Source organism: Aquarana catesbeiana, linkage group LG01 (assembly GCF_042186555.1).
Source record: "Aquarana catesbeiana isolate 2022-GZ linkage group LG01, ASM4218655v1, whole genome shotgun sequence".
NCBI lineage: Eukaryota > Metazoa > Chordata > Amphibia > Anura > Ranidae > Aquarana > Aquarana catesbeiana.
Window position 1 is genome coordinate 894,724,686 of NC_133324.1, and position 14,733 is coordinate 894,739,418.

Below are 14,733 nucleotides of genomic sequence, written 5' to 3' on the forward strand. Positions count from 1 at the left end.
CCGTAAATAATTAGGAGGCGGGGCATTCATTTGTAGGCGTGGCCTAGAAAAATCCAAGTGTGGCGCGACGAAAAATGGGTGTGGCTTACATGTGCAAGTGGGCGTGGTTTAAATGGGCGTGGCTCAAGAGGGTGTGGTTAGAGTCTGAGATGAATGAGGGATGGAGAGGGGAAAGGGGGAGAAGGAAAGGGGGAGAGGGGAATGACAGGACAGCAGCCCAAGATCCTACACAATAGAAATATGTGTATTCTAGAAAGTTTAACAATCAGCAGATAAAGATACTCCAAACATCAGGTGTTAACGCTTCAATCATCCCGGCACCATGGTTGTTATGGTGTCAGGATGATTGAAGCGCATTATTTCTATTATTACATTGTAATATAAAATTAAATCATTCAACTCACCATGATGCCGAATCAGTGGGATCCCTGAGCGTGTCACTAGCCACGTCACCTGCCACCAGCAGAGTCTGTCCTTGCATCAGGTGCCCCCGGCAGAGTCTGTCCTTGCATCAGGTGCCCCCGGCAGAGTCTGTCCTTGCATCAGGTGCCACCGGCAGAGTCTGTCCTTGCATCAGGTGCCACCGGCAGAGTCTGTCCTTGCATCAGGTGCCCCCGGCAGAGTCTGTCCTTGCATCAGGTGCCCCCGGCAGAGTCTGTCCTTGCATCAGGTGCCCCCGGCAGAGTCTGTCCTTGCATCAGGTGCCCCCGGCAGAGTCTGTATAGACCCCCTCAGTGCAGACCCCCTCAGTGCAAGTATGGACCCCCTGTACTGCGCAGGCGCAGTGCTTGTGCAGTACGGGGCAGGGGAACTTAGTTTCGGCAAGACACAGCGCCATCGCCGTTGTCTTCTCCTTCAGTGGAGAGGGGAGGAGCCGTGCAGCCGCTTCATTGGCTGCATGGATCGAGCCCCCTTCCTCTCTCCACTACACAACACACAGTCACTAGGGGGAAGATTGAGCGGCGGCGCCGGCCGCCATTTTGCTGGAGCCAGCTGCTCCAAAACAAAAAAAAAAACATTCCCGATTTTCCTTATGGAAAATCCCGATTCGGGACAGCCTCCATCTGGGATGAGGGTCCCAGAATCGGGATTGTCCCGGGAAAATTGGGACTGTTGGCAACTATGTCAAGGACTCAAAATAAGGGACAGTTGGGAGGTATGTATATACTGCTCAGCCTCACATTTCCGGGTATATAGCATCACAGATCAGGGTATATAAAGCTCAGCCTCACAGATCAGGGTATATACTGCTCAGCCTCACAGATCAGGGTATATACTGCTCAGCCTCACAGATCAGGGTATATAGCATCACAGATCAGGCTATATACTGCTCAGCCTCACAGATCAGGGTATATAGCATCACAGATCAGGCTATATACTGCTCAGCCTCACAGATCAGGGTATGTACTGCTCAGCCTCACAGATCAGGCTATATACTGCTCAGCCTCACAGATCAGGGTATATAGCATCACAGATCAGGCTATATACTGCTCAGCCTCACAGATCAGGGTATATAGCATCACAGATCAGGCTATATACTGCTCAGCCTCACAGATCAGGGTATATACTGCTCAGCCTCACAGATCAGGGTATATACTGCTCAGCCTCACAGATCAGGGTATATAGCATCACAGATCAGGCTATATATTGCTCAGCCTCACAGATCAGGGAATATAGCATCACAGATCAGGCTATATACTGCTCAGCCTCACAGATCAGGGTATATACTGCTCAGCCTCACAGATCAGGGTATATACTGCTCAGCCTCACAGATCAGGGTATATACTGCTCAGCCTCACAGATCAGGGTATATAGCATCACAGATCAGGCTATATACTGCTCAGCCTCACAAATCAGGGTATATAGCATCACAGATCAGGCCTTTATACTGCTCAGCCTCACAGATCAGGGTATATACTGCTCAGCCTCACAGATCAGGGTATATACTGCTCAGCCTCACAGATCAGAGTATATACCGCTCAGTAGGGATGGATGAATGGTTCGGCCCGAGCATAAGTTCGGGCCGAACTTTAGCTGTTCAGACGTTCGACGGACAGCCGAACAAACAGGTAGTTTGACCGTTCCAGTGCTGAACAGTGCATTGCAAGCCCTGTTTGGCTGAAGCAGTGAAAGCTTAAGCAAATCAGGGCACAGAGCACTGTCAGAGTCATGACTGGACACTGTCATATCCAATCATGGCTCATTCCTGCCCCACAGTATAAAAGTATTCTTTCAATGGCAGCCATTTTCAGTGTGATTTCGGCATGAAGAGAGATAGAACAGGGCTCTGTTCAGAGCTATCAGTTAGTTAATGTGCTATACTGTGTAGAATAGGGATGAGCTTTCTGTAAGAGTTAATATGGGAAACAGGTTTTATCACCAATCCTAGTTTCCCTAACAACCCAACATTTTCTAAATCCAATTGTCATTGGGACAGAAAGTGAGGTGAAATCTTCTGAACAGGGGCACAGACAGCAAAACAAATGTTACAGGGGTGATAACCCTTCCCTATGTTTTCCAAAAAGCTTAAAAATTGATTTTGTGCCTGGAGCTACACTTTAACCACTTCAGCCCCGGAAGGATTTACCCCCTTCCTGACCAGAGCACTTTTTACAATTTGGCACTGCATCGCTTTAACTGCTAATTGCGCGGTCATGCAATGCTGTACCCAAACGAAATTTGCATCCTTTTCTTCCCACAAATAGAGCTTTCTTTTGATGGTATTTGATCACCTCTGCCATTTTTATATTTTGCGCTATAAACAGTAAAAGACCGAAAATTTTGAAAAAAAATGATATTTTCTAATTTTTGTTATTAAAAAAATCCAATAAACTCAATTTTAGTCATACATTTAGGCCAAAATGTATTTAGCCACATGTCTTTGGTAAAAAAAATGTCAATAAGTGTATATTTATTGGTTTGCGCAAAAGTTATAGCGCCTACAAACTAGGGTACATTTTCTGGAATTTACACAGCCTTTAATTTATGACTGCCTATGTCATTTGTTGAGGTGCTAAAATGGCAGGGCAGTAAAAAACCCCTACAAATGACCCCATTTTGGAAAGTAGACACCCCAAGGAAATTGCTGAGAGGCATGTTGAGCCCATTGAATATTATTTTTTTTGTCCCAAGTGATTGAATAATGAGAAAAAAAAATTTATAAAAAGTTGTTACTAAATGATATATTGCTCATACAGGCCATGGGCATATGTGGAATTGCACCCCAAAATACATTTAGCTGCTTCTCCTGAGTATGGGGATACCACATGTGTGGGACTTTTTAGGAGCCTAGCCGTGTACGGGGCCCCCGAAAACCAAGCACCGCCTTCAGGATTTCTAAGGGCGTAAATTTTTGATTTCACTCCTCACTACCTATCACAGTTTTGAAGGCCATAAAATGCCAAGATGGCACAAAACCCCCCAAATGACCCCATTTTGGAAAGTAGACACCCCAAGCTATTTGCTGAGAGGCATGTTGAGTCCATGGAATATTTTATATTTGGACACAAGTTGCGGGAAAGTGACAATTTTTTTTTTTGTACAAAGTTGTCACTAAATGATATATTGCTCAAACATGCAATGGGCATATGTGGAATTACACCCCAAAATACATTCTGCTGCTTCTCCTGAGTACGGGGATACCACATGTGTGGGACTTTTTGGGAGTCTAGCCACGTACGGGGCCCCGAAACCAAGCACCGCCTTAGGATTTCTAAGGGCGTAAATTTTTGATTTCACTCCTCACTACCTATCACAGTTTTGAAGGCCATAAAATGCCAAGATGGCACAAACCCCCCCAAATGACCCCATTTTGGAAAGTAGACACCCCAAGCTATTTGCTGAGAGGCATGTTGAGTCCATGGAATATTTTATATTTTGACACAAGTTGCGGGAAAGTGACCGATTTTTTTTTTTTGCACAAAGTTATCACTAAATGATATATTGCTCACACAGGCCATGGTCATATGTGGAATTGCATGCCAAAATACATTCTGCTGATTCTCCTGAGTACGAAGATACCACATGTGTGGGACTTTTTGGGAGCCTAGCTACGCACAGGGCCCCGAAAACAAAGCACCGCCTTCAGGATTTCGAAGGGCGTAAAGTTTTGATTTCACTCCTCACTACCTATCACAGTTTTGAAGGCCATAAAATGCCCAGATGTCACAAAACCCCCCCAAATGACCCCATTTTGTAAAGTAGACATCCCAAGCTATTTGCTGAGAGGCATGTTGAGTCCATGGAATATTTTATATTTTGACACAAGTTGCGGGAAAGTGACAATTTTTTTTTTTTTTTTTGCACAAAGTTGTCACTAAATGATATATTGCTCAAACATGCCGTGGGCATATGTGGAATTACACCCCAAAATACATTCTGCTGCTTCTCCTGAGTATGTGGATACCACATGTGTGGGACTTTTTGGGAGCCTAGTCGCGTACGGGGCCCCGAAAACCAACCTCCGCCTTCAGGATTTCTAAGGGCATAAATTTTTGATTCACTCCTCACTACCTATCACAGTTTCGAAGGCCATAAAATGCCAAGATAGCACAAACCCCCCCAAATGACCCCATTTTGGAAAGTAGACACCCCAAGCTATTTGCTGAGAGGCATGGTGAGTATTTTGCAGCTCTCATTTGTTTTTGAAAATGAAGAAAGACAAGAAAAAAAAATTTTTTTTATTTTTCAATTTTCAAAACTTTGTGACAAAAAGCGAGGTCTGCAAAATACTCACTATACCTCTCAGCAAATAGCTTGGGGTGTCTACTTTCCAAAATGGGTTCATTTGGGGGGGTTTTGTGCCACCTGTGCATTCCATGGCCTTCCGAAACTGTGATAGGCAGTGAAGAGTGAAATAAAAAATTTACGCCCTTAGAAAGCCTGAAGGCGGTGCTTGGTTTTCGGGGTCCCATATGCGGCTAGGCTCCCAAAAAGTCTCACACATGTGGTATCCCTGTACTCAGGAGAAGCAACAGAATGTATTTTGGGGTGTAATTTCACATATTCCCATGGCATGTTTGAGCAATATATCATTTAGTGACAACTTTGTGCAAAAAAAAAATAAAAATTGTCTTTTTCCTGCAACTTGTGTCACAATATAAAATATTCCATAGACTCAACATGCCTCTCAGCAAATAGCTTGGGGTGTCTACTTTCCAAAATGGGGTCATTTGGGGGGGCTTTGTGCCATCTTGGCATTTTATGGCCTTCAAAACTGTGATAGGTAGTGAGGAGTGAAATGAAAAATTTCTGCTCTTAGAAATCCTGGCATGAACTGTCCTGGCATTTTATGCACAACATTTAGAAGCTTATGTCACACATCACCCACTCTTCTAACCACTTGAAGACAAAGCAATTTCTGACACTTTTTGTTTACATGAAAAAATATTTTTTTTTTGCAAGAAAATTACTTTGAACCCCCAAACATTATATATTTTTTTAAAGCAAATGCCCTACAGATTAAAATGGTGGGTGTTTATATTTTTTTTTCACACAGTATTTGCGCAGCGATTTTTCAAATGCATTTTTTTGGGAAAAAACACACTTTTTTCAATTTTAATGCACTAAAACACACTATATTGTCCAAATGTTTGATGAAATAAAAAAGATGATCTTAGGCCGAGTACATGGATACCAAACATGACATGCTTTAAAATTGCGCACAAACGTGCAGTGGCGACAAACTAAATACATTTTTAAAAGCCTTTAAAAGCCTTTACAGGTTACCACTTTAGATTTACAGAGGAGGTCTACTGCAAAAATTACTGCCCTCAATCTGACGTTCGCGGTGACACCTCACATGCATGGTGCAATTGCTGTTTACATTTGACGCCAGACCGACGCTTGCGTCGCCTTTGTGCAAGAGCAGGGAGGGACAGGGGTGCTTTTTTTTTTTTTTTTTTTTCTTTATTATTTTTTTGCTTTTTTATCTTATTTTTAAACTGTTCCTTTCATTTTTATTTATTTTTTAATCATTTTTATTGTTATCTCAGGGAATGTAAATATCCCCTATGATAGCAATAGGTAGTGACAGGTACTCTTTTTTGAAAAAACTGGGGTCTGTTAGACTCTAGATCTCTCCTCTGCCCTCAAAGCATCTGACCACACCAAGATCGATGTGATAAAATGCTTTCCCAATTTCCCAATGGCGCTGTTTACATGCGGCAAAAGCTAAGTCATGAAATGCTTCCGGTTTCTTAGGCCATAGAGATGTTTGGAGCCACTCTGGTCTCTGATCACCTCTATGGTCAGCTGGCTGAATCACCGGCTGCAGGTTCCCTGTTGGGACAGGAGAGCCAGAGAAAAACATGGAAGATGGTGGGGGGGGGTTCCCTCCCACTGCTTGTAAAAGCAGTCTAGAAGCTAATTAGCTGCTAGGATTGCTTTTACGTGAAAGCCAACCGCTGGCTGAAAAGAATGATACCAAACTGATACCTAAACCTGCAGGCATCATTCTGGTATAACCACTCAAAGTCCAGCAACACACCAGTACGTTGCTGGTCCTTGTTGGGCATATATTGTAAACTTAATTTTCATGCAGCCTGTGGGCTGAACGAAAAAAAGAGATTGATCGGTGGGTATGCCCACCATTAGAATACCTCCCTTCATCCACCCACTTCTAATGATGGGCATACATGCATCGTATATATATGCCGAAGCATGGGGGTATCCTCCCGCAAAAGTTAGGAGCAAATCGCTCCTCCGCCCTCTGCTGCCCCCACGCTTCGGCATATATGCTGAAGTATGTAACTGTGGTGGTGAAATCACCTGCGACAGTGCTGGAGTCATGGCTTTATATATCGTGGGAGCAAACGCTGTTGCTGACAAGATAAATAAATCCGCGCTGTACCTGAATGGCGTACCTGCTAAGCAAATGATGGTTAACAATAAAACAAAGTAACATTACAGTATAACAGTAAGACTTATCATACCTGCAAAGCAAATACAAAAAGAACATAGTAAAAAATAAAACATTTAACGCAACCTGTGCCTAAAATATATATATGCCGAAGCATGGGGGCATCCGCCCACAAAAGGCAGGAGCAAATCGTTCCTCCACCCACTGCTGCCCCCTATGCTGAAGTATGTAACTGTGGTGGTGAAATCACCTCCGACAGCGCTGGAGTCACGGCTTTATATATCGTGGGAGCAAACGCTGTTGCTGTCAAGATAAATAAATCCGCTCTGCAGCTGAATGGCGTACCTGAAAACAAAAAAATGGTTACCAACAAAATACAATAAACAGTAAAGTATAAAAAAATTGCATATCTGAAAAGCAAACATGGTAAAACATAATAACAATAAAACATTGCAGAATAGAATACAGTAAAAAAGAGCAGAACAATAGAGAGATAATAGAGAGAGAGAGAACAATAAAACGACAACTATTTTTGGTTTTTTATTTTATATATTTTTTGTGTTTTTAGTTTTTTTAATTTTTTTTATTTTTTTACACTTTTTTTAGTAACTTTAACTTTTGTAACTGGTACCAGGTTTGGGTCTCTCAAAATGCGATGGCATCTTGGGAGACTCTGTGAAAGTGTGTCCTAGTCTGTGCAATGCTGTACCCTACGCTAAAACTCAACTAGTGTATGGTAGCGTTCAAAGCATTCACCAATGCATAGACCAGGATTGTCAGGACAGGAGGGACAATAATACCGGGTGTCACGCCTAAATTCGCGCTTGCTACAGACACGACATCTTCTTTGGGGGGCTCGTTGAGTAGGGGTACTCGAGAGGACATAAGGAAAATACCTCTCATGCAGCCGGCTTACTGCATTTGGTTGGGGAAGGTGAGGTGGAGCACCGTCTGGAAACAGAAGGGCTCTGACGATCTCTTCCTGGAATTTAAGGAAGGATCCAGTCCGTCCTGAAGCTCTGTATAGCACATGACCGTTCAGCAAAGCCAATTAAAATAAATAAACAGACACTTTTTTGTACCAGCGTCTGGCCTTATGGGCAACTAGGTACAGCGCCAACAACTGGTTGTTGAGGTCCACCCCTCCCATATTTTGGTTATATTTGTGGACACAGAGGGGTTTCTCCACAACACCAGTCGCCGTAGTAATTTGGACCGTTGTGTCTGCATGAAGGGAGGTAAGAACGAAAACATTCTTATTGTCCCTCCACTTCATAGCGAGCAAATAATTACACTGCAAGCAGGCTCTCTCCCCCAGCCTAAGACGGGAATCTACAAGCCGCTGGGGAAAGCCCCGGCGATTAGGTCGCACGGTGCCACATGCTCCAATCTGATGATCAAAAAAGGTGACTAAAAAGTGTCACGCTCGTGTAATAATTGTCCACGTACAAGTGGTACCCCTTTCCGAATAAGGGTGACACCAAGTCCCACACTATTTTGCCAGCGCTTCCTATGTAGTCAGGGCAGTTTGTCGGCTCTACGTGACTATCTTTGCCTTCGTAAACCATAAAACTACATGTATAGCTTGTGGCCCTGTCAAAGAGCTTATACATCCTGACCCCGTATCTGGCACGCTTGCTGGGAAGGTACTGTTTGAATGAAAGTGGAAAGCAGCCAGAAAATTTAATCAGAGACTCATCAACGCAGACAACTTGATGGGGAGTAAACAAGTCTGCAAAACGTTGGTTGAAGTGGTTTACGAGGGGCCGAATTTTGTAGAGCCGATCGTATCCAGGGTCTCCACGAGGACGACAGAGTTCATTGTCATTGAAGTGCATGAACCGCAAATTCTGCTCGTATCGTGCCCTGGCCATGGAAGCAGAGAACACGGGCATATGGTAAATTGGGTCAGTGGACCAATATGCCTGAAACTCACTCTTTTTATTTATGCCCATGTTGAGGGAAAGGCCCAGAAAGAGCTTAAATTCGGAGACCATAATTGGTCTCCAATCTCTGGCAAGGGAGGACTGGGGATTAGCGGCGATGTGTTGACCAGTGTATAAATTGCTTTGGTCCACAATAGATCTATAGAGATCTTCGGTGCAAAACAGTGAATCAAAATCCAGTGGCGTAAAATCAACTGTTTCCACCTGAATTCCGGGTTGGCCAGTGAATGGGGGAAGTACGGGTGCTGCAGAAGTGGTGGGTACCCAATTCGGATTGGCGAATGCAGCAGGAAGGGCACTATGGGCACGATGGACCTGTGTTCGTCTTCTTGGTGGCAGCGGGACACTAGTTGTGCTTGCCACCTCGCCAGCTTGAACTGCACTTATGGGACTCGCCACGTCACCACGTGATACTGCAGTGCTGGATGTACGACCAGGGTGTACTAGGCCGCTGGTGCTTGCCAGTTCACCAGAAGGAATAGCGGCGCTAGTACTTCTCTGCTCCATATGGGGGACCTGCGGTTCTTGCACTTCAAGGACAGAAGAAGAAGATTGGGGTCTGGTACGCCTGACCTTAGCAGGGACCACAACTCTGTCGTCAGAGCTATCTGTCATGGAGCCGCTGTCCTCTACAGGATCGTATTCTGAGCCTGAATCTGACAGATGAGTGACTTCCTCTTCACTATCTGTCATGCTCAGAAACGTGTAGGCCTCTTCACTAGTGTACCTTCGATTTTCCATTTTGGGCTCTAAATTTAGGGGTACACTAGTGAGACTCACAGGCAAAAAAGCTCTTGACTGTTAGCAACTGATTCAAAACGCTACCAAAAAACTGTTAGCGATCGCAGGGATCAGGCCTGACTCTGCGAACGCTGCAGTTATGTGTGCTTAGTGTTTTGTAAGTGACAGTGATCGATCGATACTGCACTTGGGTGGGCTGGGCAGGGCTGGGCCGAGGAGCAAAACGCAGGTGCTAGCAGGTATCTGGGCTGATCCCGCTAACACTGCGTTTTAGGGAACCCTACACTGCTGCGGATGCTAGTATAGATCTGATAGGATCGGATATCGATCTGTTCAGATACTGTAGCACTAAGGGAGGTGTATGCTGCGTGCGTGGGTGTTAGCGGTACTGGCGCTAACCTGACGCTGCCTGGGGCGACGCAGACCTTATCTGACCCTAAAAACGTAACTTATATCACCGCCGGGCAATTAGGGGGTTAAACCTTTATAAGATAATAAACGGCGGGTGCCCTAAAACTATAATAAACTATAAAAAACAAACTAACTAACCAGCGTTACCCGTAACACTTATATGGTGATCGCTGGTGAAAGGGTTAACTAGGGGGCAATCAGGGGGTTAAAACCTTTAGTAGGTAGTATATGGGGGTCCCTGTCGCTATAAAACACTGACAGCGAACCTATATACTTACCTCCCTAACTAGCGTCAACTGTGTCACTAATACAGCGATCAGAAAAACGATCGCTTAGTGACACTGGCGATGGGGGGTGATCAATGGGTTAACCTTTATTAGGGGGGGTTAGGGGGTACCCTGGACCTAAAGGGGGGTACCCCAGACCTAAAGGGGGCTAACCCTAACTGCCCTAACACTTATAACTGTCACAAACTGACACCAATGCAAAAAAAAAAAAAAACAGCTATTGGTGTCAGTGTGACAGGGGGTACAGGGAGGTGATCGGGGGGTGACTGGGGGGGTGAAAAGTGTGCCTAGTGTGTTCTACTGTTAGTGTAGTGTTGGTGTAAATTAAATTGATGTCTCTCCTCGGCGCCGGAACGAAAAGACCGGCTCGAGGAGGGATGACATCACTTCCTCTCCCTCTGTTTACATTACAGAGGCAGAGGAAGGATTTTCATTCGCCGGGAGCGATTGGGAGGGTGTGGCCACGAATGGATGGCCTCCCCCTCACCTCTCATCGCCCGCGAAGAAATGCCGGCCGCCTCGGCACCGGGGGGGGTCCAATCGGACCCCCCGCCCGCGGGAGGCAGATCACGTACAGGTACGTGATTCTGCCTGCCAGTGCCATTCTGCCGACGTACATCGGCGTGAGGCGGTCGGCAAGTGGTTAAAAATGTATCTGTTCCAAATTACAAACAGATTCAATTTAAGAACAAACCTACAGTCCCTATCTTGTTTGTAACCCGGGGACCACCTGTATACAGCTGCTGTTCAGAGTATATAGGGCCTGGGGGCCCCACACCTTTTTTTTGTAATTTGGGTGCGGGGCTCCCCTTAATATCCATACCAGACCCAAAGGGCCAGTTTTAAATTACTTTTATTCCTTTAGAAATTTCATTTTGTGCAGGGACTGTTCTAAACACGGGAAAAATGTGCAACTTTACAGGCATACTATAGACACCCCCCAGGCACAATATTTAAAAGGAATATTTCACTTTTATTGTTTCACTTGAAGCATTATTAAAATCACTGCTCCAGAAAAAACGTCCATTTTTAAAACTTTTTTTTGCATTGATACATGTCCCCTGCGGCAGGACCCGGGTCCCTAAACACTTTTTATGACAATAGCTTGCATATTAGCCTTTAAAATTAGCACTTTTGATTTTTCACGTTCGAGTCACATAGACCTTAACAGTGTTCGCACAAATTTTTTGCATGTTCACATGTTCTGCCGCGAACCGAACCGGGGGGTGTTTGGCTCATCCCTAGTGTAGAATATTAGTTTAGTGTCAGTCTAGGGATGGTTTGAGTGTAGTGAGGACGACCATCATTCAGCTTTGTATAGTGTGCAGCTAGAGTAGAGACAGCTCAGATAGTTTCACTGTAGCGTAGTGAGACCATGTCATTCATACATACATTAGTGTGGAGTAGGGACAGCACATATAGTTTCAGTGTAGTGTAGTGAGACCGTGTCAGTAATCTTGACATTAGTGTATTGCTAGAGTAGGTACAGTTCAAATAGCGTCAGTGTAGTTGATCACGTCTATTTGATTGTGTTACTGCCAGTTTAATGCCATTTACTTCCGTGTGCGTTAATGCCAGTTTAACACCATTTACTTCTGTGTGCATTACTGCCAGTTTAACGCCATATCATTTTGTGTGCATTACTGTCAGTTTAACGCTATATCGTTTTGCGTGCGTTACTGCCAGTTTAACGCCATTTACTTCTGTGTGCGTTACTGCCAGTTTAACGCTATATAGTTTTGCGTGCATTACAGCCAGGTTAACGCCATATTGTTTTGTGTGCGTTACTGCCAGTTTAACCCCATATCGTTTTGCGTACGTTACTGCCAGTTTAACGCCATATAGTTTTGCGTGCGTTACTGCCAGTTTAATGCCATATAGTTTTTCGTGCGTTACTGCCAGTTTAACGCCATATAGTTTTGTGTGTTACTGACAGTTTAACGCCATTTACTTCTGTGTGCGTTACTGCCAGTTTAACACCATATAGTTCTGTGCATCATTGTATGTTTGGTGCATTATATTGCAGTATATTATAGTGTATCTGTGGAGTGTGTCTGTGTAGCTTGAGTACTCAAATTAAAGTGCAAAAAACACCTCTTTACATTGATTAAAGTGCATCTACGTACAGATTTCAACTTCTTCTTTACATTTGCTTATAAGCACCGTCCCCTCCATCCCAATAATGTCTGGGAGGACAACAAGGAGAAGCAGACGTTCCCTTGGCACTGTAAGGGGGCCAGCAACAAATGTATCCACAGGCAAAGGTGGAGGTGGTGGTCACTCCTCAGGCAGGGCATCATTTCCTCTGTTTAGTGAGTTTGCCCGTGCTATCCAGCCACAGAATGCAGTGGAGGTGGTGGACTGGCTTACTAAACCTTCCTCATCCTCCTCATTCTCTTTCCTGCTAGCAGAGACAAGTGTGCAGTCCCCTGCAGTTGCCAGAGTGGATAAACCTGCCTCCTTGTCCACATCTATTCCTGCCATAGCCCCAACATCAGCCATTGAGGAGTCAGCTGAGTTATTTGACCACAGCGTCAGCCACTTGCTCCTTATGATGCCAAGCCATTACTGGATTCAGATGTTGGTTCTGAGGTTGAGGATGACAGGAACATGAGACTAGAGAGAGGGAGGAACACTGGTAGACAAATTGGCATTCGTGTTCCCCAAGCTGCAGTGTATTGCCAAGTTGTCTCCAGTGGTAATGATGAAGATGAAGGAGATGGAGATGATGATAATGAGGTCACTGATGCGACTTGGGTGCCAGATAGAGCAGAGGAGGAAACTGAAGGTGAGGCGGCACAACCCCAAGGAGGCCAACATCAAGAAAGGGTAGAGAGTAGCTACCCTATTCCATCACATTCTGCGGCTGTTATCTCCCGGCCCACTCCCCAAAGCTCAGCTGTCTGGACCTTTTTCAGCACATCTGCAGCAGATCGCACTGTTGCTATCTGCAAACTGTCTCAGGCACATTAAACGTGGCAAAAACACCAACCATTTGGGTACCTCATGACTAACAAGGCATTTAACTTCCAACCACTCAGCCCATTGGAAAAAGCACCTTAAAGCCACGCAAAAGGGGCACAAATCTGTCCCTCCTCCTTACCCACGTCAGATTGCCCCTGCTATACTGAGTCATTAGTAATGACTGTCAGTGGAGGCTGCTGAGAGGTAATGACTCATTATCTCTCAGCAGCCTCCACTGACAGGGATGATGGTATAGCACAGGGTGTCCCAGGTGATAGCAGCAGATCTGCCAGCTGCACACCACCAGCTGTAGATAAAATTTCTCTGTCCCATCTGAAAAAAAAAATAAAGTCCCTGCCACCTACATGCCCAGCGTCTAAATGAAAGCTTATCAAAGCTGTTGGCTCTCCAACTTCTTCCTTTCAGCCTGGTGGATTCTGCCCCCTTCCGTGAATTTGCATAATATGCTGCACCACAATGGCAGGTTCCTAGTCACTACTTTTTACGTAAGGCCATTCCATCTCTCCACCATCACGTGGCATCGCTGGGCAAGGCAGTCAGCTGTAAAATCCACCTTACTGCTGACACATGGTCCAGCAAGCATGGGCAGGGACGATATATTTCATTCACAGCACACTGGGTAATGCTGCTTGCAACTCGAAAGGATGCAGGACAGGACTTGGTGCTGCAGCTTGCTGTGCCCCCACGTCCCCATACAGCTGGTGGTGATTAGGGATGGGCTTTATGTTCGGGCCGAGTTCGACTCGAACATTGGGTGTTTGCTGCAAATTCAAAAGCTGCGGAACACCCTTTAAAAGTCTATGGAAGAAATCAAAAGTGCTCATTTTAAAGGTTAATATGCAAGTTATTGTCATAAAAAGTGTTTGGGGACCTGTGTCCTGCCCCAGGGGACATGTATCTATACAACAAAAAGTTTTAAAAATGGCCGTTTTTTCGGGAGCAGTGATTTTAATAATGCTTAAAGTGAAACAATAAAAGTGAAACATTCCTTTAAATTTCAGACCTGGGGGGTGTCTGTAGTATGCCTGTAAAGTGGCGCATGTTTCCCGTGTTTACAACAGTCCGAAAATGTCATTTCTAAAGGAAAAAAAATAATTTAAAAGTACTCGCGGCTATTAATGAATTGTCGGGTCTCTGCAATACACCTAAAAGTCATTGAAAAAAACGGCATGGGATTCCCCCACAGTCCATTACCAGGCCCTTTGGGTCTGGTATGAATATTAAGGGGAACCCCGAACCAAAGTTTAAAAAAAAAATTTGTGGGGGTCCCCCCAAATTCCATACCAGGCCCTTCAGGTCTGGAGTGGATATTAAGGGGAACCCCGCGCCAAAATTAAAAAAAAAATGGAGTGGGGGTCCCCCTCAAAATCCATACCAGACCCTTCAGGTCTGGTATGGATTTTAAGGGGAACCCCGTGCCAAAATAAAAAAAAATGGCGTAGAGGTCCCCATAAAAATCCATACCAGACCCTTATCCGAGCATGCAACATGGCAGGCCGCAGTA